The sequence below is a fragment of the Rhineura floridana genome, chromosome 10 (genome assembly GCF_030035675.1).
Source record: "Rhineura floridana isolate rRhiFlo1 chromosome 10, rRhiFlo1.hap2, whole genome shotgun sequence".
Lineage (NCBI taxonomy): Eukaryota > Metazoa > Chordata > Lepidosauria > Squamata > Rhineuridae > Rhineura > Rhineura floridana.
The window spans coordinates 56,213,883-56,241,533 of NC_084489.1; the positions used below are offsets into that span (position 1 = coordinate 56,213,883).

Here is a 27,651-nt window from a genome sequence, read left to right on the forward strand (position 1 = left end):
AACAACTTGTTCTTTGTATACTTTTACATACTTCTGTATGCTTTTATATTTTATGTTTTCACATTTTAATGTGTTTGTCATGGCCTTTGGCTAGTACAATAAATATTTTTGAATTGAATGAGTGAAAGAAATATGTTTCCTTTGACTGGCAGTGGTTCCACAGGCTTTCAAGCAGAGATCTTTACCATTACCTGATTTTTTGTCCTTCTAGCAAGAGATGCCTGCGGTTGAACCTAGAACTTTCTGCATAGATAAGATGTGCTCCAGTTCTTTGTTGCCCACCTTGAACCTGTTCTAAAATTGGCTACATGCTTCATAAAGTGCTCTGCCCAACTGCTAAAATGTGAAAGGGCAGCACTGAGTAGTTCATTTTATTTATGCAATAAATGCCCATCCAAGACAGCTCACAATATCATAAAAAAATAATGGGTTTAGCTAGTATACACAGAGTAGACTCATTGAAATTAATGGGCATGATGAACATAGGTGTATTAATTTCAATGGGTCTACTCTGAGTAAAACTTTGTATTCATTGGGTTGTATCCAATGCTGTGGTGTTGCCCTGTGCTCCTTCTGGGAGGAAAGACAGGATATAAATTTAATAAATACTAGCATCAATAATCAAAACTTACAAAGACAGCATCATTAACAGCTTTTAAAAAGACTAATCAAAACAAATAAAAATATACTAATATAACAAATAACAGCTATATTCTGAAATGTATAGTGGGAAAAAGCTAATAGGAGTGGAGGAGCCTTCAAAGAAATATCTCCAAACTGGGTGGATGGGCATTAAATGGCAAATGCAGTTTGGGACAATTTCTACCCCTTCCTAACTTCACAGATATGCTAATGGTGTCTGAACTGAAAGAGACCGGCCAGGACAGAGATCTTGGAGTCATGATGGATAGCTCATTGAAATTATTGATCCAGTATGTGTGGCACCTGTGAAAAAGACAAACTCTGTGCTAGGGATCAGTAGGAAAGAGACTGAAAACAGAATGGACAGTATCAGAATACTGTTATACAAATCTATGGTGCAACCACACTTGGAATATTGTGTGCAGTTCTGGTTGCCAACCCTCAGAAAAGATACTGTAGAGCTGAAACAAGTGCAGAAAACAACAACCAAAATGATTAATGGGCTAGAGCAATTCTTTCATGAGGAAAGGCTACAAACTTTGGGGATTTTTAGTTGAGGAAAAAAAGGCAAGGGGCAACATGATGAAGGTGTATGAAATAATATACATGGTGTGACAATACTGGATAGAAAGAATTTCTCCCTGTCTCATAATATTTGAACATGAGACCGTCCAATGAACCTGAATGTTAGAAGTTTCAGGCTAGATATAAGGAAGCAGTTCTTCACATAGTACTCCTTCAATGTCATAGGTCAACTATGAAATTTGCTACCACAGGTTATAGTGCTGGCCACTGATATAGACAGCTTTATAAGGGTATTAGGCAATATCATGGAGGATAAGGCTATCAATGACTAGTAGTCATGATGGCAATGTACCATTTTCAGGATCAGGGCTGGTACACTAGTTGCAGAATACCAGTTGCTAGGGACCATGAGCTGTAATGTGTTGTTGCCCATTTGTGCTGCTTGTGGGTTTCCCCTAGGAGAACTGGACTGAATGAGCCTTGGATCTGATCTAGCAGGGATCTAACAGGGGAAAAAACTTATTTAAGAAAAAAATGGTTGGGAAAAGGTGGGTTCTTAAAACCCATTTAAAAATCTGCAGCACAGAGGTCATGCACACCTGTGACTTGTGATTAAGTTGTGGAGGATGCATTCCTTCCAGAAATAACAGAATACCAAATGTGAAATGTAAACAATGAAAAGGAAAAAAGTGAAAGATGAAAACCCAAGCTCACCTCTTTGAATGACCAAACCAAGACGTTTTCATTGAAACAGTTCTACTCATAAAGGGTTTTCACATATTTTCAGAACATCTGACTGTGTCTTTAAGCAATACATCAATAAGAGGTGGAACAGACCCCAGAGGCCTATCTTTTATTCATATGAGCTTTCCCATTAAGGCAGGAGCTCTTTTCCCACAATTTTGCAGCCTTTGGGGCTTATTTGGTATATAAACGCCCCAGTCTCAAATGTCCAGCAAAAGTGCATGTGATAACTGCAAGACAAATGCTTTTTGATAGTGTTTTCCTAGTTAATCCACTTCTCAGTGTTTCACCATGTGGGAGAATCTGAGAACCTTGCTGAAAGAAAGAAAAAAGAAAGAAAGCGTTCATTCCACAGAAAACACTGCACAAAGTGGTCATTAGATCACAGAATGCCTGGAAGTCTTTTTTTTTTCTATCCAAAAAATGCCAGAAACCTAAAATAAGTTACTACAAATCACACAGTCTTTATCTTTGTCCTCATCTGTAGCAACTACTCTTTCAGAATAGCTCTGTGGGTGGTGGGTGAAATAAAATATTATGAGACTCAGAGGTAAAGCATATACTTCGCATTTATAAGGTACCCAGTTCAAGCCTTCACATCTTATGTTAAAGGATCCAGGTCCAGCATCAGCACCTAGCATCCTTGGACAGCTGCTGGGACCCCAAAGCCTAGCAGAGACCACCACTGATACCTGTCTTGCCCCCCCTTTAAACAATTCTTTTTCTTAGTACTCCATTCAGCACCAGATGTCTAGGGTTTGAGCTATCATTTGAATATCCCAGAGTGCCTTGGAACAAAGCTACATGTGGCCATTATTGGAAAGTAAAATGGCAACACCAGCATACAGTTACTTGGTGCGATTAAGAGTGCTGCTTGCTACTAGGTCAACCTGTCAAGGGAACCCACTTGTGGAAGAGGGAGAACACTGGAAATCATTTTGTTGAAGGCTCCCTCAGCCTTGGAGCTGGCCCTAAAAGGATCTCACAAAACACAATTGGGTAATATGTTGCTAGCGAAGTAGACACTATGGCCATTCTCTGACAAGTGTAAATAAGCTTTTCACAGCCTGCTTCCTTCAGTTTGATCCAGATTTGCACCTTCTGTGTGGGCCAGTACAAAATGCTTTATGCAGAAATGGGAATAAAATCCACCAAACTGTATCTGAGGTTCTCAGTATTATCCATGAACTATGTGGTGACTGGAACCTTTCTTGTTTCTCAGACATAGTGGATATATAAATAAAATCATCCATTCTGAATGTGGATACTACTAGTATTGTCTTACCCCTTATATACCCAGTCAATCACTTTGCTCTGCAGGTGAGGGCTTCCTGCAGATACCATCTTATCAGGAAGTCTATTCTGCCCAACATAGGAAGCAGACCTTTAGTGTTGTGGCACCAACACTCTGGAATTCTCTTCCCTTAAATATTAGACAGGCATAATCTCACCTTTTTGGGACCTATTGAAGACCTTATTTCAACAAGCCTTTTAAGTAGAGACCTTATCCCAGTCTGTGTGTGTGCTGGAATTGCTTTTTAAGATGTTTTTAAAGCTTTTTTTTAAAAGAAAAGATGTTTTGTTTTAATATGCTTTAATGTATTTTGTTTTTAAGATGTTTTAGGATGTTTTTAGTGTTTTGTTTACCACCCTGGGCTCCTTTTGGGAGGAGGGGTGGGAAATAAATTTGATAAATAAATAATGAATAAATAAATAGTAGTACGTCCCTCCAGTAGAGTGATTAGTAGTAGGTGGATCTCAAACAAAGCATATATCTTGTTGCTGATATTCACTTGACTCATGAGATTTGGGCTTGTGTGGGATAAAAAATATTCACATTTGATAAAGGCCTCTAATTCTACATGAAACATTTTAATTGTGTTTTTTCAATGCTAGTCCTACTCAGAGTATACCCATTTAAATTAATGAACCTGGGTTAGCCATGTCCATTAACATCAATGGGTCTACTCTGAGTAGGACTAGCATTGATTACCACCCATTATCCTTGTGGATTCTACAAAATTCATTAAACTATAGAGATGATGCAGAGAAAGCAGGTGGCATTAGATATGCTGAAGTTCTGGACTGATAAAACAGATTTCCACCAAAGAGCTTGTGGGAGCCATACCTTTAAAAATAAAACCTTAGAATATAGCATCATCTTCTGGGAAGATTATAGTACTGATGCAGTCGTTGTTTATCAGAGCAGGGGAACTATTGTCTTCCAGATGCTATTGGACTACAACTCCCATCTTTCCCAACCATGGGCCATTCCATCTGAGGCTGAAGTGAGTTGGAGTCCAACAACATCTGGAAAACCACAGGCTCCCCAGCCCTGTTGTATATGAAGCTCCAGGAACAGTGGCCGAGTAGAAAACTCATATATTCAAAGTTGTAGGGAAAACTTCCAACGGTAATCACCCCTGAATGGTAATCAGACATTTCGCTAGATCAACAAAGGTCAGCTATGATATTTTGGCCCAAAAACATTCAAGAATAGAATGGATCTCAAATAATATCCCCCAGATTCATGGACCCACATTCTCAGTAATAATTCAGGTTTACAGTAGTGTACTAAATTAAACAGTGCTGTGCTAAAAGTCAAGGAATCCAGACAATTACAGACTGGGAAATGTGGCATAATATGGGCACTAAGATCTGAGAGAGATTTTCGATTTTTCTAGTCAAATTCCTAAATTTTACTGAATTTAGAGGTGCTCCATTTCTGCTGATTCTGGAGAAATCAAGCAGTTATTTTTTAAAAATTGCAGATAAAGATAGTAAAAACAAATAAAGTATGGAAATGAAAAAACATTCTTCCTCCATGCTGTAGTGTTTTGGCATATATGGAAGTTGTCTCTCTCTTTACTGTGTATAAAAATTGTTCTATTGTTTTATTCTGCAAGCATCAGGAGGAACGTGTGTACTAATGGGTATAAGACAACAGAGTTAAACTTTCTAAAATCATTATTTGGTGCAAAGCAATTATTCTTACTGTCTACAGGAGTGAAATTTGCCACCACAGGAAACCATAAAAAGTCAAAATAACAACTGTCTGCTGAATGTAAATGATATCACACCTAATGATAATGTCACCTTCTATTTGTAGAGGCTAAAGCATATTACTCAGAAACTGCTGCAAAAAAATACTACTGCTACTACAGTGGAACAGACTTCCCAAAAGGCATTTGAAGATCTTATTTCATACTGTTTAGAGCACTCTTTTTTTAATAATCCATGTTAGGTGGTATTTTTTATTACTTCAGGAAGTAAAAAATAAAATAAAAATGAAATCACTTAGACCAAGCAAGCTTGTTCAAGATGTTCCACTGTAATATTTAGATTATAACTCCTTTGAAATCAAAGGCTAGAACTATACATTACGTAGGACATAGCACTGCCTCCGAAAACAGCATCCTTGTGTTATGTTTCCTCTCTTTCCCCTGCAATATTTCCACTTACCCCATGACATTATTACTATTGATAATAAATATCTTTATTAATTTATACACTGCTTAATGCCAACATGTCATCATGATATGAATTGTCCTACTGGTTACTCAAGGGAAACTCAAATGTAGAGACATTATGACATGGGGTAAGTCTTTCTAAATATTATGGGGAAAGAAATATTGGTGATAGGATGCCATTTTTGGTAGCAGCACATAAATGTTTGGCCCAGAAGCGTTTGGCCCAAAATGTGTTGATAACGCACTACTCTATAGAGTAGCTCTATTGTGAGTTAATGGGGCTATTTAAAACATCTCACCTTGCTGAAGCCAGGTCCCCTTCCTGTTTGATCTACCACCAGTTATTTAGTGGCATGGTGGAGTGCACAACACAGCATCTTTTTTATGCCTATGATAAAACCATTGCTTCCCACCTGGGAATCATGTACAGTCAGCATCTTGCCTGTTGTTTCATTCTGTGGCACATGGTTTAGATGGCATTCTTTTGCAGACGGATTTGAGAGGTGGTGTAGATTTGTGACTTGTTTATCACTGCTCCTGTTTCTCCTCTTCTGCCAAAGATGGCAAAATCCTAAGATAACCTCTCTCCCAGCAACTTAGCAAGGTTCAAAGAAAACCCATGACAATTATGCAAATGTTTTTGGTTATCTGGCTCTTCCTAGATATTGGAGATCAAATTGGCTCAGGCATACTTTGCCAGTGCTTCTCTGAGCCACAGATCAAGCAAACCTTTAGACTCAGGCTGTCCTTGTCCCAGAATGGCTTGTACTGAGCTAGGAATTTAGTATTGACGTTAACAACCTGCAGTCTACCACTTACATGCCACCAACGTAAAGGACCCCCTCTAGGATGCACACCTTAATGTGGTGAGGGGGTTTGAGAGTGTTGAAGAAGCTAAGAGCAATGCCGTCGGGAGTCTAGACCAAGAGGCTAGACTCCTAGCAGAGGCACACAAGCTGGAATGGTGAAAGCTGAAACACCAGACTAAAATGCATCCATACTCAGAGGAAGGCAATGGTAAACCATCTCTGAATATCTCTTACCACGAAAACCCTATGAACAGAGTATCCAAAATGCAACACGAGATAGTGCTGGAAGATGAGACCCCCAGGTCAGAAGGCACTCACTGAGCTACTGATGAAGTACAAAGGACAAGCACGAGTAGCGCTGTGACTAATGATGCAGCTGGGTCAAAGCCGAAAGGAAGCTCAGAGGCTGATGTGCACAGATGTGAAAGGAGAGTCTGGAGTTGTACAACGCACACAATAGGAACATGGAATGTGAGAAGCATGAACCAGGGAAAGTTAGAAATTGTCAAGCAAGAAATGGAACGCATCAACATTACAATACTTGGTGTGAGCGAACTAAAATGGACGGGAATGGGACATCTTCAATCAGGCAACTACAAAATATTTTATGCAGGAAATGAGAGATTAAGAAGAAATGGGGTTGCTTTACTAGTGAGAAGTGATGTAGCAAAAGCAATTAGGAGATACAACACAAGGTCTGAGTGAGTGATATCAATGAGATTAAATGGGAAACCTATCAACATAACAATCATCCAAGTCTATGCTCCGACGTCAAATGCAGAAGAAGAGGAATTGGAGAGATTTTACGCAGAAGTACAAGAAGAAATTGATCACACACCAAAACAAGATGTGCTGATAATCATGGGGGATTGGAATGCAAAAGTAGGAAACAGAGAAGAACTAGGAATTGTGGGTTTAGGAGACAGAAATGAAGCAGGAGAAAGACTTATTGAATTCTGTGAAGCCAATAATTTGTATCTTGCAAACACATTTTTTGAGCAACTGAAAAGACGACTGTACACGTGGACATCACCAAATGGTCAATATAGGAATCAAATTGATTATATAATTGGTAGCAGAAGATGGAAAAGTTCCATACTTTCTGTGAAAACAAGACCAGGAGCAGACAGCAGTACAGATAATGAACTGGTTGTATCGAAAATCAGAGTAAAGCTAAAGAAGACCAACAAAGCAGTCATAATGCCAAAATACAATTTAAATAACATCCCAGAAGCATATAAAGATCAAATAAGGAACAGGTTTGAGGCTTTCAACTTAGTTGAAAGAGAACCAGAAGAACTATGGAATGTAGTCAGAGACGTTATCAGGGAAGAATGCAAAAAGACAATGCTTCTAGTTAAAAAGAGAGAAAGACCTCAATGGATGACTGAAGAAACTCTTCAAATGGTTAAAGAGAGAAGGAAAGGAAAGCAAAAGGAGATAGAAACACAGTCAGAACCCTAAATGCAACAATACAATGACTAGTACGTAGGAACAAAGAGAACTATTACAATAGTTACTGTATAGAAATAGAAGAGGACAACAAAAAGGGTAGAACAAGAGCCCTGTTCCAAAAGATTAGAGAAATGAAAGGGAAATTTAAACCAAGAGTAGGGATGTTGAATAATCAACAGGGGAACACACTGACTGACCGAGATGAAATAAAAGGAAGATGGAAGCAATACACTGAAGAACTCTATAAAAGATGCCCGGATGACAGATTCATTCACGGAGGAACTGTATGATGAAGAACCAGACATTTTAGAATGCGAGGTGAAAGCTGCTCTCAAAATACTGGGAAGAAACAAATCACCAGGAATAGATGGCATACCAATAGAGCTGCTACAAGCTACTGAGACTGAATCTGTCCAAATTTTGACAAACATTTGTCAAGAAATATGGAAAGCTAAACAATGGCCCACAGACTGGAAGTGTTCCATATACATCCCAATTCCAAAGAAAGGGAATCCCAGGGAATGCATTAATTATCGAACTATTGCCTTAATATCCCACGCAAGTAAAGTAATGCTCAAGATTCTACAACAAAGGCTCTTACCATATATGGAGCAAGAAATGCCAGATGTCCAAGCTGGATTTAGAAAGGGAAGAGGCACCAGAGATCATATTGCAAACATACGTTGGATAATGGAACGGACCAAGGAATTTCAGAAGAAAATCACCCTGTGCTTTATAGATTACAGCAAAGCCTTTGACTGTGTAGATCATGAAAAACTATGGAATGCTTTAAAAGAAATGGGGGTGCCACAGCATCTGATTGTCCTGATGTGCAACCTATACTCTGCACAAGAGGCTACTGTAAGGATGGAATATGGAGAAACTGACTGGTTCCCCATTGGAAAGGGTGTGAGACGGGGTGTATTTTATCACCCTATTTATTTAATCTATACACAGAACATATCATATGGAAAGCAGGATTGGACCAATATGAAGGAGGTGTGAAAATTGGAGGGAGAAATATCAATAATTTAAGATATGCAGATGATACCATACTACTAGCAGAAACCAGTAATGATTTGAAACAAATGCTGGGGAAAGTTAAAGAGGAAAGCACAAAAGCAGGACTACAGCTGAACGTCAAGAAGACTAAAGTAATGACAACAGAAGATTTATGTAACTTTACAGTTGACAATGAGGACATTGAACTTGTCAAGGATTATCAATACCTTGGCACAATCATTAACCAAAATGGAGACAATAGTCAAGAAATCAGAAGAAGGCTAGGACTAGGGAGAGCAGCTGTGAGAGAACTAGAAAAGGTCCTCAAATGCAAAGATGTATCACTGAACACTAAAGTCAGGATCATTCAGACCATGGTATTTCCAATCTCTATGTATGGATGTGAAAGTTGGACAGTGAAAAAAGCAGATAAGAGAAAAATCAACTCATTTGAAATGTGGTGTTGGAGGAGAGCTTTGCGGATACCATGGACTGCAAAAAAGACCAATGATTGGGTGTTAGAACAAATTAAACCAGAACTATCACTAGAAGCTAAAATGATGAAGCTGAGGTTATCCTACTTTGGACACATCAGGAGAAGACACGATTCACTAGAAAATACAATAATGCTGGGAAAAACATAAGGGAGTAGAAAAAGAGGAAGGACAAACAAGAGATGGATTGATTCCATAAAGGAAGCCACAGGCCTGAACTTACAAGATCTGACCAGGGTGGTTCGTGACAGATGCTCTTGGAGGTCACTGATTCATAGTGTCGCCATAAGTCGCAGTCGACTTGGAGGCACATAACAACAACAACAACCTAAAGGAGGCTGCTTAATGATTGCAGGGGCCTACATCAGTAAGTAATCATACTGAACAAGCTGTAAGGAGCAATGCTGTAGGCCAGAAATGGGCATGGGTAACAGGTAGCCTTTGGCCTAACTTCATGTGGCCTTTGGCCTAACTTAATGAGGGTTACAAGGAAGAAAATTGGTGGGGGGAAGGGGAAAGTCATAAAGAGAGAGAAAATGGAAGCAGAAGGAGTGAGACGGAAAAGGGGGTGCCTCATCCACATGGGTTCTGGACCCTCCCACCACTGCCTTCCACTCCCATAACTCACTGGCTTTGGCACCACTCACTGCCAGTAACATAGGAATAATGGGTTGTATCCAGTGTAGCTCGTTCTGTCAGTGCAAGATTTTATGTTTGTGCAGTGGAACTTCCCATCCCTTTCCTCCCGCACACTCCTAAATTTGTTCTATCATTTTTCCCAACGCTCTGGAGCAGATATGGGGAAGGCATAGGATGAGTATGGAGCGGGGACTGGGGGAAATGTTCCATTGCACCAGCGTGAATCCTTGCACTGACGGAATAAGTTAGTTGGATACCTCCCATAGCAAGCTGCCTTATACAGAGTCAGACCAATGGTCCATCTAGCTCAAGATTGTCTACCCTGACTGGCAGCACCTCTCTAAGGTTTCAGGCAGGAGCCTCTCCCAGCTCTACCTGGAGATGCTGGGGATTTAACCAGGATTTAACCTTTCGCATGCAAGGCGGATGCTCTACTCCTGAGCTACACCCCTTCCTTGGGAGTATATGGCTCCTGAGAGATTGTCCCTGAGGAAATACAGCCCTTGTCAGAAAAATATTCCTCACCCCTGCTGTAGGCAAACATAAGAAGGAATTTGAACATTGAAGTCTTGTGGCCACCAGTGAATGAGGCACTGGGGGTCATCCTGCAGAGTGTGTGAGTGCTTGTATGTGTTTGTTAAGGTCTAGAATGGCAACACAGCATAAGTATCATAAAATATCTGACTGTTCTAGAAAGCATGTGGATATTTAGCTAAAATAGATTTGTTTAATTAATTCTACTACCAATAAGGTAAGTTAGTGCTACTCCCAAAATTAAAGTCAGTGATGGATTCCCAAAGGGGAAAAAAAAGAAGTCTACATTCTACTCACATTCCAGGTTATTATTTTAACAGACTTCTCCAATAACGAATGGCATGCAGGTTATAAATATAGTCAAATTAGTGCAGAGAAGGTGATTCAGAAAATCTACCTGGGGAGTGATGGAGAATACCATGTAATTATTCCTATGGATGATGGAAGGTGGTTGTATCAGTAATATTTCTGTCATGTTAATGAGCTAAAGAGATAGGGAAAAACTTACATTAAGAATACACTCAATAGTCTAGCAAAAACAGTAAAAACTAACAATCTCGGCAGGGAAAGTAGCTCGCAATAAATGTGTGGAAAAATAGAGTTCTAGGGGTCTCTGAAGGATACACTGACTACATTGGTGTAGTTGAGGAATAAAGAGGAAGTGCTTAAGTGGGCTGTAAAATATAAACAAATATGATGATTTAGTGGAAATTAGGCAAATAGTGTTGTGATAAAAAAATCTAAGTGCCGCTATTTTTCAGATCAAGAGGCTAGCTCTTTTTACACATGGTAAATGTGGTGAAGTGGAGGGGGCAGGGTCATGCACTCACGCATGCATGCACACATGCACACACACTGTCCTTGCTCCCAACTGTCATGTGTTCAGCTGATGACATGAATAGAGCTTAAGAAGCAGATTGCCAGGGGAGGGGAGGGGGTGGAGCCCCTATGCTAGCTTCCTTACAGGTTGGTTGCTGTTGCTTACCAGGAGGGAAAGGGGCCAGGTGGTGGGGAGGTCAGCATGGTGCAAATGCACGTGCAAGAGCACTGGATTGGCTCTGGCTTCCCCTCTAACCTGGCTGGAGATGATGTCATCAGTTAGGGTAAGAGACCAAAGTGACTTGCTACATGGTGCAAATGCTCTACATTAGCTTCCTGGCAGGTGAGTCACTGTCACTTACCAGTAGGGAAAGGGACTGGTAAGGTCAGCATGACACAAACACACTGGCAGGAGCACCAAATTGGCCCTACTGTTGCATTGTTGCCAACCTCCCCACCACCTCCCCTCCCCTCCTTCTCCCAGTATGCAACAGTGAGCCATCTGCCGCTCCATGCCACCTGGCAAGCCACTTTGCATACAGCTGGATGCTATAGGGCTCCCCCACCCCATAGTCAGAAATCCTGGGCTGGGACCAGAGATAGCACCCACGCTGCCATTCCCACACATTCAACATAAGATATGAAGAGGGCTTGCAAGAACTGGTGACACATATATGTGTTTTATAGGAAATATAAAAGGGGAAGGAACATCTGCTTTGCATGAGCAGGTCCCAGGTTCAATCTCCAGCATCTCCAGGTAGGGCAGGGAGAGACCCCTGTCTGAAACCCTGGAGAGCAGCTGCCAGTCAGTGTAGACAATACTGAGCTAGATGGATCATTGGTCTAACTCAGTATAAGGCAGCTTCCTTAATAGCCTCCTAACTTTTGAGAGCACACTGAAGACTTTTAAAAATATATCTAAAAGATCTATCATTGCCTGCAACTGAACTTTCCTCTTCATCTTCATTCAGAATGTTTACTTAGCTCAATAATTACAGCAACGATCCCATGCACTTTGAAATCACTTGGGTCCATATTCCACTTAGATAGGAGTCTTCAGGGTCAAATCTGTAAAGGTTAGCTGGCCATGGATTATATATAACTGATGACCCAAATCCAGCCAAGTAACCTGGTGTGCTCGCTCAAGGATGCTCATACAAATAATGCTTGTAGAAGAGAGATTCTTTGCTCCCTCCTTCCCACTGCAGCTCCCTGTGGCCACCGCAAGCTTTCTGAGGGCCAAGAGGATCTTCAGAAAAGGTCTGGCTCACCAAAACAACACAATCAGGTTTGAGATGGGTGAAATGGTTGAGAAATTATCCTTGTCAATTATGTACAGTGCTATCCTGGGACAATGTGGGGCAGAGCAACTGCAACTAAGGAAAACTCAGCAGAGGCTGAGTGGTTTGTTACATGAGGGGTTTGATGTGTCAGTCATATCCTTTTGGCATAACAGCACTGAGGATCTACTCAAGTATAACTATCAATCAATCGATTTTATTGCTTTTAGCCATAGGCCATTGCAAGGTACAAAGTTTAACAATTAAAACATCAAACAGATTAAAATAGACCAAGATGCAATAGATAAGGAAAAACATTCAGGAGATATTATAGTTTTGAATGTGGGTCACACGGAGCTTCTTAGCGGCCAGCGTAAAGTTGGCTACATATATTGTCACTTGTTTAAAATTATCACTTAAGAGCTCCACTATCAGCTCCTGAGAGCATTTGTCTGGAGAAGAGTAAATATATTGGGCCAGGAATTTCCTTCTGGGATCTTCATACAATGGGCAATATAACAGATAGTGAGTAATATCTTCTATGGAATTGCACCCAAAGATACATCTCCGTTCTTCCAATGGGATTCCCAAATATCTCCCATCTAAGAAGGCAGAGGGCATCAATTGGGACCTGAGTTCCGAGAAAGCTCTGTGAAGAGAGGCATGTGTCAGAACCTCAAAATACTGTGGTTTGGCGTGGTTAGCTTTAAATTGGGGATACCAGGTGGAAAAAAGAGCTATTACGATGGATACCCGGTCTTGACACGCGTCTTGGTCAAAGACCCAGTTCCTAAGGGCTCGTGAGCTTAGGCTTAGATATTCCCCTATGGGGAGATTGTACAACTCTAGCTTTGCTTGGCATCTGTGGGCCCATCCCCCGTCCGTAAGCTGCTCCGACCAGCAAAGTTTAGTAAGGGAGTGGTCGGCCATCCTATACAGTCTACGTCAATATCTGAGGTAGGCTAGGTCAATTCTGGCCGCAAGTGAGGGTAGACCAAGCTCCGCTCTGAGGTGAGCTGCTGGGGTTCCAGAAGGGAGCCCTAGAGTCTGCCTCATAAACTTGTTTTGCAGGACTTCTATCTCCCACTTTGCAGTTTCCCCCCAAAGTTCTGCCCCGTAGAGTGGGGAAGCTAAGGTTTTGGCAGTGAAGACCTTAAGCATGGGATTGACTAGTTGGCCACCTCTGGCATAAAAGAACCTTCTAAGTTGTGCTGTGGATCTAGTACCTGCAAGTTTAGTTGTCTTTATGTGGTCTTTCCTACGTATTGGATATGACATCCTGGTCTTTTGCACTCGATGATGTAAACTATATTGCAGGACCTGCAGGTGATGCTCTGTTTGATGTAATATGTCCTGCCTGTCCTAGTGCTTGTAAAAGTGGCTGTCTCCCTGAGGTACACACAGGTGATACAGCGTTTGGAGAGACAAGGATGAGACCCTGGATTGGTGATAGGCGGCTTAAGCACAGCTCTCACCAACAGTCTGCGCAAATTAGGAGGTTGGTGAAATGCTATAACAGGAGGCCTGCTGATGGCTCTGGTAAGATGTTCAGAGTTTGCCAGCAATGGATAGCTCTCCACAACTGACCTACACACACGCTTCAGGAACCACAAGTCAGCAATTTTGACCAAAAAAAGTGGAGCAACCAGTTGCAAAGCATTTTAACATCGAGGGTCACAGCCTGTTGAACTTTTCCATTACAGCGATAGAGATGCCAGCAGATCCAGCAGCATTGACCAAAAGGGAGAACTTCTGGATTTACTCTCTGGACACATTGGCACCACATGGCCTGAACCTGGAGGACAGTACCACCACTACTTAGCTTCTGCAAATGAAGCCCCTCTGAGCATTCCATCCTCAAAGCTCTATAACTGCCACCTTGGTAACAGCATTTGTATGTTGGCAGATGATAGAGGCGGAAGCTGAAACGTTTTGTTAATATAATAAAAACCTCTGTTTGGTTAATCACAATTACGTTTATATATATTTCAGGTGATGAACGGAATCCTTATAGGGATCCAGAGCAAGCTTGAGTGAAGTTCTGTTAGTTGCTTTCAAAACTGTCTTATATATATATATATATATTTGCATGAACTCTCTCTCTCTATATAAAGGAATTTAGAGAGTTCATGCAAATAAAAACAGGATCCAGTCTTTCAGGTCAAGGAAAATCTTACCAAAAAGATATGTCTTTACAAGACATCTGAAGTAATTGGTGGTTGCTGCTTCACATATCCAAGGCTGGTCCCACCATTAGCCACAGGAGGCAGCAGTACCTCACCATTCCACCAGTCCCCTAAACTAGACTGCCCTCCACCATGTAAGCTAGTCTACTGCCCCCAAGTCTGGTGGAGGACACTGAAGTAAGATTTAGCTGCTAGTCCAGCTGGATTCTGCATGTGAAATGAGAAGTCACCATCTCATCTTGGGTCAGGCAGCAAAATATCTGGGGTAGGTATAGTAGGTATTGTGGTAAAACAATAACATTATCTACATGTAGGGATAGAAGGATCTCTCAGTTTCAGGTCTCATAGTGTCTCATGTTTCCAATCTTAAATTCAGTTCTCCACATTTCTGCAGCACTTTGCATTTTTTTAAAAAAAATCCCCATAAAAATTCTTCAGCATTTACTGCGAATTTCTCCTAATAAACACATTTTTGTAGCCAGTTTTGACCAATGTACATATTTTTGCAAGCAATTTCTCCTAATATAATGTGGTTTTGTATGTTATTTTCACTAATAAAATCATTTTATGCACATTTCCCCCTAATACATAAAAAAAATTGTAAACATTGTATGGTTGGAGAACTGCATCACAAAATTTGGGTAAGTGTAATCCCAGTCCTCCTCTTTCTTTGGCATCTTGTAGTAGTTTAAATTTAACTCTTGGTTTTTTTCCTTGCCATACAAATTTAGAGATATCTTTTTCCCATTGTTTAAAAGGTAAATCAGAGGATATTACAGGTATTGTTTGAAACAAAAACATCATTCTCGGTAATACATTCATTTTTATCACAGATATTCTACCCATTAATGACAGTTGTAGTTTATCCCATTTTAGCAAGTCTTTCTTAATCTCTGTCCATAATTTTTCATAATTATTATGAAACAACTTTGAATTTTTATTTGTCATAATGATACCTAAATATTTCAACTTTTTCTCTATTGTAAAATCTGTCTTGTCCATTAACACTTTCTGTTCCCTTAAAGTTAAATTTTTCACCAACATCTTTGTTTTTTGATTGTTAATCTTAAATCCTGCTAACGGTCCAAATTCTTTTAATTTGTCCATCAATACATTAATTCCTTCCAAAGGATTTTCTAGTACAATTATCAAATCATCAGCAAATGCTCTCAATTTATATTCTTCTTTTTTTATCTTTAATCCCGAAATTCTTTTATCTTGCCTTATATCTCTAAGCAGCACTTCTAAGACCAGAATAAATAAAAGGGGAGATAAAGGACATCCCTGTCTTGTACCCTTTTGTATTTCACATGAATCCGTTAAATCTCCGTTAACAATTATCTGAGCCTTCTGAGATGTATAAATCGATCTAATCCATTTTATAAAATTGTCTCCAAAATCCATTTGCTCCAAAACCTGAAACATAAATTTCCAATTCAAATTATCAAATGCTTTTTCAGCATCTAAAAAAATCAAAGCTGCTTGTTTATCATTTCGTTGTTCTAAATATTCCAAAACATTCAAGACATTCCTGACGTTGTCACGTAATTGTCTTTTAGGTAAAAACCCTGATTGATCTTCCTGAATAAATTGTTGCAATATTATTTTCAATCTTTCTGCCAAGATCATTGTAAAAATTTTATAGTCATTATTCAATAGAGATATTGGTCGATAATTTTTTGTTTTAGTTAAATCTTGCTCCTCTTTAGGTATTAATGTTATATTAGCATTTTTCCAACTATCCGGTATCTTTCCCTCTTGCAGAATAAGATTCATTGTAGACTGTAAAGGTAGTAAGAGTTCTTCCTCCAAACATTTATAATACATTGCAGATAACCCATCTGGTCCTGGTGCCTTTCCTAATTTAATTTTGTTTATAGCTTCAGATATCTCTCTTGACGTAATAGGGCCATTAATAGCTTGTCTCTGAAAGTCTGTAATTTTAGGCAAATTCTGTTTAGATATATACTCTTCTATTTTTTCAGATGGAATTTCCTGACATTTGTACAATGTTGAATAATATTGATGAAAAATCTTTTTAATTTTTACATTATCTGTCAACGTCTCATCTCCTTCTTGTATCTTTAAAATAATATTTTTTGATGTTCTTTTCTTAATTTATATGCTAACCATTTCCCAGGTTTATTTGCAAATTCAAAAGTCCTTTGTTTAGCAAAATTTAGTTTTCTTTCAATTTCTCTAACTGTCAGCATTGATACTTGCTTCTGTAACATTTTAATTTGATTTACAATAGAAACTTTAGTTGGATTCTTTTTCAATTCTTCCTCTTTTTGTTTTATTTCTTCCAAAATTAATTGCATTTTCTGTTGTTTCTTTTTTTTAAATTCAGAGTTACATTTAATAAAATATCCCCTCATAAATGCCTTACTTGTATCCCAAACGATATTTTCACTTGTTCCTTTATGTAAATTATGTTCAAAAAACTCTTTTAATTTCTTCTTACATTCTTGTACTACTTTGTCATTCTGTAATAAAGATTCATTTAGTCTCCATCTAAATCCAAGATTTTTCTTTTTTAAAGTTAATATCACAGGGTTATGATCCGAAAAAGTTTTTGGTAATATATCCATTTTAAAAGTATCCTTCGCTAAAATTTTAGACATCCAAATCATATCAATCCTCGAGAATGTTTTGTGTCTTTCTGAGAAATAAGTAAATTCCTTTGCATTATCATTTATATATCTCCAGGTATCCACCAATTCTAAATTTTCCATCAGTTCAAAGCAAATCTTCGGTAATTTACCCTGTGTCTCTTTGATATTTTTTTCAGAAAGCCTATCAATTTTTGGTGAGATTACCCCATTCCAATCACCCATAACACACCAATGGTCATATGAAAACTCTGACAATTTTTCCATAAGTCCTGTGTAAAACCTTGTTTTATCTTCATTGGGGGCATAGATACCCACTATCAAAATGTTTGTACCCTGTAGAGTAATTTCAACCCCCACAAATCTACCACTATCATCCAGTAATACCAATTTAGGAAGCAATTGTGGGTTAATGTAGAGAACAACTCCATTTTTTTTTTTTGGTCCAGCCGAAATAAATTCTTCACCCAAATTTTTACAGATAAAATATTTGGAATCTTTCTTCTTAATATGAGTTTCTTGTAAACAAATTATATCCAATTTTAATTTTTTCAAATAATGAAACACTTTCTTTCTCTTCTGCGCCGTATTGGCTCCATTTATATTCCAAGTTAGATATTTGTAATCCATCTTTAAGCGTGTATTTTAAAATGTGCCTGATGCTCCTTTTAATCCATCATCAAATCTGAGACTTTATTTTGCTGCCTGCTGTCTAGTCTGGATAAAGGAATGGATCTTATTGAGGAATAAAAGACTATTGGATTTGGAGGGTCATAATTTGAAGTGGGGATGGCATGGATATCTATGGTATGACAAAGTAAAAGTAAATGTAGACTTTAACAATCATTTTATAAGACGTCCTCTGTTGAAAATATGGAATAGATATAAACCAAGGTTTTATTCGAAAATACCATTATGTGTCTCAAGCCAAGAAGCGTTTTATAGAAGAGAAATGACTGGAAAAGAGAAATGGTTAACTTATCAAGAACTATTAGAAAATGTACATGGAGAATATATAATGAAAGAGAGAGAACAACTGACAAAGGAAGGATATAGTTTTCAATGGTTCGCCTATTTACAATTGTTAGAAAGATATAAAATGGACAAGAAAATGTATGGGTTTGAAATAAGTAAATCTGATTTTGAAATAGGATTGTGTACAAATGATGAAAATATAATTGCGAAAATGTATAAACTCTTATTGAAAATGGATATGGAGGAAGAACAAGTAAAAGACTGTATGGTAAAGTGGGCAAAAAATTTTGGTTATAACATACAAATGGATCAATGGGAAAATATGTGGAAAAAAGGTTTGAAATTTACACTATGTTATAATCTTAAAGAAAATTTTTATAAAATGATGTACCGTTGGTACATGACTCCAGAAAAGTTGTCAAAAATGTATAGTAATGTTTCTAATGTTTGTTGGAAATGTAAACAACAAGAAGGATCATTTTATCATATGTGGTGGTTATGTAAAAAGGCAAAATCATTTTGGGCACAGATAGGTAGGAAGATGCAAAAAATTCTAAAGATAAATATTCAGTCAAAACCAGAATTTTTTTTATTGGGTTTTATGGATAAACAAATAGAAAAGAAATATGGAAGAATAATATTGTATATGATTACGGCAGCAAGATTATTATATGCACAAAAGTGGAAAATGGAATCAACACCAACAATGGAAGAATGGCTATTGAAATTAATGGACTTAGTAGAAATGGATAAATTGACATGTTTACTTAGAGAAAAATCGACAGATACATTTCTTAAGGAATGGAAGCCTCTCTTAGACTTTTTGTTGAAAGATCAAAATAAAATGATGATACTGGGATTTGACGATTAATTAAGACAGCTTATGGAGAAAAGGGATTCTGTATGTATACATTAAGGGACAGGTTTGATGTATATTATATACTTATAGCTGATCTGCGACAAATCGGAAGTCAACTATTTTATTTTTATTTTTTGTTGTTGTATTGTTATGTCTTTTTGACTTTGTTTTGTTTGTTTTTGGAAAAATTTGAATAAAAATTATTAAAAAAAAAACAAAATTTGGGTAAGTGTGAATTTCAAAGGATGGCTGTGTTTTGGTTCTCATGTTGTTTCAGAAAGTGAATGTGTTAGATTTGGCTTTAAATGCAAGCTGAACTGAATTTGTCCTCCATCCCTGTTTCTATTTAAAAATCAGGTAATGAAACAGGTACTGATTTCTAAATAGAATCAACCAGTTTTATCTACGAGAGTTACTGTAAAACCGATCAGCCTCACAGAAACTGGAAACTTTAGATGGATACAAGTTGGGGGGGAAATAGCACTCTGATGACACTGTGAAATTACTTATCAGACATTTTGTAATGGTTTCTGATTTTGTGAATACTTTGCCATTTTTTAAAAAAGCCTGCATGTTCATGTGTTTTAACTATAAAAATACATTGTGCCAGTCTTGCTACTGATTCAAGAAGCAATTGATCAGAACTTTCACAATGTCAAGGACACTACATGTCTGCCCAAGTGCCTGACTGTGATTAAAGAAAGAAATACGACAGTCATAATCTGTATTATATAGACCTATTCATTTCTTCATTATGAGCTTAGTCGCTAGATGTACCAGATTTAGTTCACTTGCTGCTAAATCCGGTGACCTTCTGCAAATAAGCATTTAGGATATGCCTTAATTACATCTTCTGTACCAGCACAGTATCATAATACATGGAATAGAGCTGATGAAAGTATTTCACTTTCTCTGGGTATCCAGGTGAATCACCTTAATCTCTGGACTCTTAGTGTTCTTTTTTTAAAAAAATTAAGTATCTAGGTGGTCTGGTTCAAAAGATATAAACCAAAATGTCAACCCACCCACAACTTCTGTTAGTACCAGCTGGTCTAATCCCTGCCCTTTTTGGTCTGTATCTGTATCTGTATCCATATCTACAGTATATACTCATCTGCCTACCCATCCATCCAACACCATTAAATATGATACAGCAGTTCCCAGAGTGCCTCAGATCTTTTCCTTATGTTTGTTTGACTCACCTCTTAGCTTGGATGTTTAACACTCAGTGATGATCCATGAGGAACCCTAATTTGATGTGATGTATTGTGTGTCTCATATTGTCTTTAGGGGCCTATGTTCTCCTTGAGTTAGAATTCAAGCTGCATAGCAATGGGCAAATCTGCCAATTTTGGTCTCTCTCAGTTCCTCATTTTTCCAGTCTTAAGTTCAGTTTTCCACATTTCCATGTCAGTTAGCAAATTCTTAAAAAAAGGTCCTCATGTTCAATGGTATTTTAGTCCAAGTGTTTCCTAATACGCACGTTTGTATGCAGTGTTGCCTAATATATATAAAATGCAAGTTACACTAATGTAGTGCATTTTGATGTACGTTATTTTCATTAATCTATGCATTTTAATGCACATGTTACCTTAGTATATACATTTTTGTGCATATTGCTTGGCAGGAGAACTGCAGTGCAAAATTCAGAGAAAATTTGAAAGATGGCTGTGGTATGGTGTTTGTATTGTTTTGGAAAGCGCAAATTAGATAGATTCACCTTTAAATCCAAACAGTCAGATTTCTTCCCCATCCCTTCTACTGCATCACCCTTGTCCAATGCAGCAAAGAGCAGTGTTTAAAGAACACAAAGCTGGGCAGAGACGAACTGAAGGTGAAAGGTGGAGAAGCCATCTCTCAGTGGTAGAGCACATGCTTTGCCTCCAGAAGGCCTCAGGTTCAATCCCTACCATCTTCAGTTTTAAAAGAAGAGATAGCAGAGCTTGGGAAGCCTCTTCTTTGCCTGAGACCATGGAGTGCTGCTGCCAGGCAGGGTAGACTGTAGTGAACTAGGTGGACGCCATATAAGGTCTCCCTCCATACAAGGAAGCTTCATATCTAGCAATAGATGTGGAGGAGTGCTTCATTTTGGCCAGTAGAATGGAGGGATTTCCAACTGTATTCTTATTCTTCAGAAGGTCTATTTCTGTCTCGTATCCTCTCCCATTCATGTCATGTTCTCTAATGTACTGCAGTGCAATGTGAATGCAAGCTTGTCCCACTGTACAAGAACCCAAGTAGTTTGAGTGGGAATACCAATAGTTTTTTAGATGACCCAGTGTAGCAGTGGGTAATCTGAGAGGTTCAGCCTATGATCCCTTGCAGTATTCTAAAGCAAGGATGAGGATCCTGTACACTCCCCCCCCCCACACGATATAGGTATGGGTGAATTTTCCAGGAACACAGGAAGCTGCCTTATACCAAGTCATATCCATTGGTCTATGAGGCTCAGTATTGTCTATGCTGATTGGCAGTGGCTCTCCAGGATTTCAGGCAGGGGACATTCTTAGCCCTTCTTGGAGATGCTGGGACCTTCTGCATGTGAAGCAGATGCCCTACCACTCAGCCTTTCTCCCAATGTAGGTTTCTCTCAGTTTCTCATTTTTGCCAAACCTGTCCGGTTTTTCACATCAATTTGCATTTTTTAAAGTCTTCATGAAAATTCACCAGCATTTTAATGCAAATTTCTCCTAATATACAGGTTTGTATGCAATTTTCCTTAACATACACATTTTGGCAAAGCAATTTCCTTTAAAATAATGCATTGTATGTTATTTTCATACATATATGGATTCTATGGACAATTTGCCGCAGTATATGCATTTGTGTACACACTGATTGGCTGGAGAACTGCATTACAAAATTTGGAGAAGTGTGAATTTCAAAGGATGGCTGTATTTGTTTCATTTTGTAAAGTGTGAAGTGGGTACACTTGCCTTTAAGGGCACACTGAACTGAAACTGTCTCCCATCCCTACCCAGATGTTGTTGGACTCCAGCTCCCACCAGCCTCAGCTAGGATGGCCAATAGTCAGGAATGATGGGAGTTGTAGTCCAGCAGCATCTGGAGGGCCAGAAGTTTCCCATCCCTGTTCCAAAGCATATTAGGACATAGGTTTTAGACTTCCCCACTCCGGTATCCTCTGAGGCACTGCAAAGCATTGTGGATAGAAACCACCACTTGGATAGTGCAGTGGAGCCATTTGGGCTGCAAAATGTCTTTGGCTAGCCATGCACTAATATAAATAGATTCTTCCTGATACAACTGAAGGTCAAGGACAGGCATTTGCTCATACTGATAATGATAAATCCAAGCAGCCTCTCATGTATTCAGAAGACCGGAGAGAGAGAAGGCAGCTAAAAATGTGCAACATGAGATGCTTTTCTGTGCATAAGCAGCAATTATTCATTGTTGGTCCAGCATGGAGCACGGAGCAATGGTAAAAGCTCCTGAGACTAATGGTACTGAAAGCGATGGCATAGGGAAGGATGCTACAGGGAGCAATGGTAAAAGCTCCTGGAAGCAGTAGTATAGTGGCAAGTTCAGAAGTGCAGGGTCTTTTTGTGTTAGTCAGACCCTGCTCTGAAAAAAGTAAAGGATCTAAAAACCCCTGAGATCCCGGATGAATACACCCCTGCCTGGGAGCAATGGTAAAGGGAGCACAGGTAAAAGTTACAGGGAGGAATGATACTGGGAACAGGAAGCCATGGCACATTACTGGGAGCGATGGTAAAGGTTATGGGGAGTAATGGAACAGGGAGCACTGGTAAAAGACACAGGGAACACTGCAGCGCAGGAATCAGCAAATGCCTGGAAATCAAAGTCATCTCGTTGCTTGCAATTTTAGTGTCAGGATCAATTTGTATTGATGATACATTTTGAAAATGATGCTGAACAATTTGTCAGGAGAGAAGAAAAATCCTGATAGATGCAGATTGTTAAGAAAACAAATATTTTGAGAACTTGCAACAGTTTTCAATAGCAAAAGAGAGTTTTTTTAATTAAAAAAATTATTTGAGGTGGATTTTAACATGGAAGAAATGTGAAAATCAGACTGGTTCTCAATAAAGGATTACTTTGACTATTATTTCTTAGTTTAAGAAGAGAACCACATGTTTAGAAATGGTCGTTTCTGTACCACTTCTGACTTCAGATAGGGAAACAAATGTTTTTACTGCGTATAGTCTCATCTTTCTTGGTTTTACTGCTCTTGTAATTTTAGTGTCTCATTGTATTTTGATTATTTTTATCTCTATATATTGCATTTCATTTCCTTTTCCTTTTCCTTTTTTCATTAGCCCCTTGAAATTTTTGGAAAGGTGGGATATAATTTTTTTTTAAATAATTTACATAAACCTTTAAATGCTTTATTATGTAAAAACAACGCACAAAACTCCTTTAATACAGAAAACTAGCATGTCAGGGAGAAGATTGGACTAGAATTAATTTCACAGATATGCTAGTTTTTCACATTTAGGGGACTGTGAATGTTAGCCCTCCCACGTTTGCTATACATGTGAAAAGAAATACATCCTCTACCGTCTCATGTAGTCTGGCGCAAAGGCTTTGTAATCTGATTTATACATGTCAAGAGTTAAAAGACACCTATGGCTACCATTTTCAGTGCTTTTCATTTTAGGCAACCGCTTTACTGAGAACTCTTTAAAACTGGTTTCTAGGCTAGAGAATATACTTAATCAGAAGAAGGCCAATGAAAAAATCAGAGATCAAACTTGATGGTATAATAGCATATTTACCCCACCAATGAGAGAGGCAGCATATTTGCATATAAAGCATAAACAGCTGACTATAGACAAATTCAGACAACTCATCCCAAGCACTTAAGAAGCATGTCTGGGCAGTTGTGGAAACACGCAAACTGAGCCTGTCCCCCGCCACCAACATGCCTGGCACCACGCTCCCACCATGCATGTGTTCAGTGTACAGTACAGCGTGTGAAGGATCTTTATATATTTATATATTGGTATGGATGTAGTGGCCTTTTTCATGAGTGCTAAATGTACAGATGATGTGGGAGATGGCTGCCAGGCATATTGTTGTTGTTGTTGTTGTTGTTGGACTGGGTCTAGTCCACATTGCCTCATAACCTCCTTGATGTGGTTCTTGGACACATGGGAGAGCCATTCAAATTCCCCTCTAGAGGCATGTTCCACAAATAAGTACTGATATGAGCCAGCGTCAGAAATGGGGGTAACACAGGAACAGAGGAAACTACCTTATACTGAGTCAGACCATTGGTCCATCTAGCTCAGTATTGTCTCCACTTAGCAGCAGCTTTCTAAGGTTTCAGACAGGATTCTCTCCTAGATCTACCAGGAGAGTTTATTGAGGCTCATGTAGCCTCGGTGGCCCGGAATGCGTTCTACCAACTTCGGTTGGTAGCCCAGCTATGTCCCTATCTGAGTAAGGAGGACCTCACATCAGTGGTACATGCTATGGTAACCTCGCGTCTGGACTACTGCAATGCGCTTTACGTAGGGCTACCTTTGAAGACGATTTGGAAGCTACAGCTAGAGCAAAATGCGGCGGCCAGACTGCTAACAAGAACTAAGCGGTCTGAGCATATAACACCTGTGCTAGCCTGTTTGCACTGGCTTCCAATATGCTTCCGGGCCAGATTCAAAGTGTTGGTACTTACCTATAAAGCCTTATACGGCGCGGGACCACGATATCTGTCGGAACGCCTCTCCCGATATGAACCGGCCCGTACACTACGGTCTACTATGAAGGCCCTCCTCCGGGTTCCGACTCATAGGGAATCCCGGAGAGTGGTGACAAGATCTAGGGCCTTCTCAGTGGTGGCCCCCGAACTATGGAATGGTCTCCCTGAGGAGGTGCGCCTGGCGCCGACACTATCATCTTTTCGGCGCCAGGTTAAAACCTTTCTCTTCTCTGAGGCATTTTAATTCCTGTTAATTCTAAATTATTATATTTTGATTTTAGACTGTACAGTTTTTTGTACAGTTTCGTATTGTGATATACTGTATTGTGTTATTTTTATTGTATTTTTAATGTTCACCGCCCAGAGAGCTGTTGCTAGTCGGGCGGTATATAAGCTTAATTAAATAAATAAATAAAAAATAAATAAAATATTTATTTAATAAAATTTACATACCACTTGACTCTAAAGACTTCTAAGCGGTTTACAAAAATCTCAGTGGCATTAATTCAACAGACAGCTAGGTCTGTGCTCTTCAACCTTGGGTCCCCATATGTTGTTGGACTACAACTCCCATCATCCTTGACCATTGCCTAAGCTGACTTGTGATGATAGGAGTTGTAGTCTAACATCTGAGGACCTAAGGTTGAAGAACATCTAGATGACAGCTGGAGCTTTCCCAAAGATTACTTCATTAGGATGTGCATATGTTCCCCTCGCCCCATGTGTTCAGTGAACCCATGAGGGGAAGCTGGGTGCTGTACCCACTCACTATTCTCCTCCCATTTCACCAGGGCCACTGGCCTTACCCCTCAACATCCAGATATTTAACATTAGTGTGAAGGAGCCCTTTGGGTGCACAGTTGTACAGATACTTGTGTAGCCCAAGACAGTCACTGTTCTTCACCTTTGAATGAAATGCATCAAGGGGCAGTGACACCATACCTGCCTGCCTCTTTCCCAACATGGCATCACCTTTTGACTAGAGATGGGGGAGAAATTCAATTCAGTTTGCATTTACCTCCCATATTTGCACTTTTCAAAATGGAAAGAGAAGTGAAAGACAGCCATCCTTTGAAATCTGCAGTTCTCCAAAATTTGCAGTGCAGTCTTTCAGCCAAGTAATGTGCATCAAAATGCAACTACTGGGCTAAAGTGTGCATAAAAATGCATACATTATCAAAAAATACAAAAATGTGTTACATTAAGCAAAATTGTTTGGCAAAAATGTATAGATTAGTCCAGCCTTTCCCAACTAGTGGGCCACCAGGTGTTGTTGGACCACAATTCCCATCTTTCCTGACCATTGGCAATGCTGGCTGAGGCTGATGGGAGTTGTGGTCCAACAACACCTGGTGGCCCACTAGTTGGGAAAGGCTGGATTAGGCATTCTTGTACATGTAAATATGTGTCTGTTAGGAGATGTGATGTGGGAATGTAAAGAACTGGAAAAATGAGAAATTGAAAGAAACAAAAAAGGACAGATTCACCCATCCCTTTTGTGGACCCTGCTCCCAATGTCTGCATGTATAGCATAGCACCTAAAAAGAGGTGATTACGTATCTACATTTCTGTGCGCATAGGCTCTCATGTAATCAGGGACCCTGCACAGTAAAGGATTCCGATTATGTGACAATCTACAGTGCTTAGACCCCATTTTTCATACATCACAACAAATGCTCCATCATCAAGGGCCACAGCACGCAATATATGGGCAGGCCAGCAGACAGCCGCACACAGCACAACAAATGTTCAAAAGCAAGAGGCGCAGCATGTGATGTCATGGGCAGCCTCCTCCCTTGCCATATGCTCTTAGCATACATGTTGTGTGACTCTTGAATAGATGCCGGCAGAATTTTTCTTTCTGCTGTTTTGATTTTTGTGTGTGTTTGATCATTAAAAGTTCACCTGTGAATCCCACTCAATAAGCAATGATAACATAAGAAGAGATTCTGAAGGGATGCACACTCATACTCGTGTAACTCTGATCATTATACTCTCTCTTCAACATAAAACCATTGTAAAGAAAAAAGGGCACAGGGTAAAAAAATGTTGCATGTGAAACCTCAAAACAGAATTTGTACTGGTTGGAGGCTGTTGTGATTTTTTAAAAAAATGTTTATGACCTTCTCTGTGGCAATTATTTGCTGCAGTGACAACTCTGCTCTGATTCTGGCAAAGACAATCTCCCAGCTCTGCTGCTCATTTCATATATGTGATTCCGAAAAGAAAAGAAAATGAAGAGAAAGTGCATGCCCACACTCCTTAAAAAGAATAGTGTTGTTTTTTTAAAAAAAGCAACAGGGTTTTTGGTTTATTTTTAACTAGGAAAATATGTCAATTGACAGATTTTTTTTAAAAAAAATAGCAGTCAGACCTCTCAATCCAGAGCAGTAAAATATCCTGATGCCTCCTTCATTTCTTGGCTGGTTTGCTGCTTTCATATATCAGTGAAATGTTAACTACCTTTGCCACCATTAATGAATAAAGTGAGGAGACTGGAAACTAGGACTTGTGGGCAAAAGAGGCTCTAAATTCCCCCCCCCCTTTGCCTACCCTCACTGTCAGTTCTGGCTTCGAAGAGAACCCAGCTTCAGCATCTGTACAATCCAGAATTGTTCTACACAAATAATCTGACTGACCTTTCAGTTGTGTTCTTTGAGATCTGTTATTGCTCGGTGACCTTTGTGGCAAATTGCGGTGCTTTGGAGTCAGATTTCATGCCCGCTGCCTTTAGGAGGATGCGTTCTCTTTAACTTCCATGACTCTTGGCTTTGATTCTGTAAGAGGGTTTTGGGTGGACAAGAGATTAAAAACCATCAAAACAAAGAAAAATGCAAAAAACCCCCAAAAAACCTGGTGGCTAGAAACAGTAATGTTATTACTGTGAGACCCCGAGAACAGCCATGCCGTGAAAGTGATGCCA

At 39.2% G+C, this 27,651-nt stretch overlaps 1 long non-coding RNA gene across 3 annotated transcripts; it reads right to left on the minus strand.

Moving 5' to 3' along the window:
• On the minus strand, nt 1-27,651 carry LOC133365015 (uncharacterized). 3 transcript variants are annotated; one of them, XR_009758086.1, is made up of 4 exons: nt 27,611-27,651; nt 27,368-27,505; nt 1,882-2,226; nt 1-945 (listed from the first exon to the last, which is right to left on the minus strand). It is a non-coding gene; the product is annotated as an uncharacterized LOC133365015 (long non-coding RNA). The 3 variants fall into 3 exon arrangements; XR_009758085.1 differs by adding an exon at nt 10,712-10,798 and having other exon boundaries at nt 27,368-27,644; XR_009758084.1 differs by having other exon boundaries at nt 27,368-27,644.